The sequence below is a fragment of the Hypanus sabinus genome, chromosome 5, assembly GCF_030144855.1.
Source record: "Hypanus sabinus isolate sHypSab1 chromosome 5, sHypSab1.hap1, whole genome shotgun sequence".
Taxonomy (NCBI): Eukaryota; Metazoa; Chordata; class Chondrichthyes; order Myliobatiformes; family Dasyatidae; genus Hypanus; species Hypanus sabinus.
Genome location: NC_082710.1, coordinates 59,270,981 through 59,271,716, shown reverse-complemented (window position 1 = coordinate 59,271,716; position 736 = coordinate 59,270,981). Strand labels below are relative to the sequence as shown.

The 736-nt window shown below is 43.8% G+C and overlaps 1 pseudogene; it reads right to left on the bottom strand.

Annotated features, from left to right (window-relative positions):
• Positions 1-245: 245 nt before the first annotated feature.
• LOC132394910 (U6 spliceosomal RNA) lies at positions 246-345 on the bottom strand (annotated as a pseudogene).
• Between the last annotated feature and the right edge of the window lie 391 nt (positions 346-736).

Below are 736 nucleotides of genomic sequence, written 5' to 3'. Positions count from 1 at the left end.
TTCAAATATGTGCTGGGGGCAGTCTGAAAGTGTTGCCACTCCTCTGGTAGCAGTGTAGCATGCCCTCGACTTACTAACCCTAACCTGGACACCCTTGCGATGTAGGAGGAAACCAGAGTACATGGTGGAAACTAGCCCAGTCCCGGGAAGAAGGTACAAACTCCTTTGAGACAGTGATGGGAGTTGAAATGAGGTTGCTGGAACTCATAAGCGATATGCTAACCATTATGCTACCACCAACGCCCTATAAAGTGGAATGCTTCATGAATTTGTGTGCCATCTGTGTGCAGGGGCCATGCTGGTCTTCTTTGTATCATTCTAATTTTAGCGTATGAGCGCACTTTCCCATTTACCAATCTGTCACTATTTAGAGAATAATCTATCTTTTTGTTTTTAGAACTGAAGTGATAATCTGATGTTAAACTGCAGCTCCTATTCTTCCTACCCAAATTCTCTCAACTACCTTGGATTCTCTTTGCATCCCCTTAGTTTCCTCAAGCTGTGTATCACCATCAAATCCCTTCATCGGAATTGTTAATGTAAATTGTGAGTTACTGGGGCCCCAGCATCCCACCCTCCAATCACAGTATAAAACAATATAAATCTACTTATCCAGTATTCTATCAACACTGGTGGCAGATTTTATGGAATAACAGGGGCATAGGGTGTGGGTGAGTGTGAGCAGGAGACCTGTTGAGTTCAAAGAGAGCCTGGGAACCATCACCTAGTGATCAAA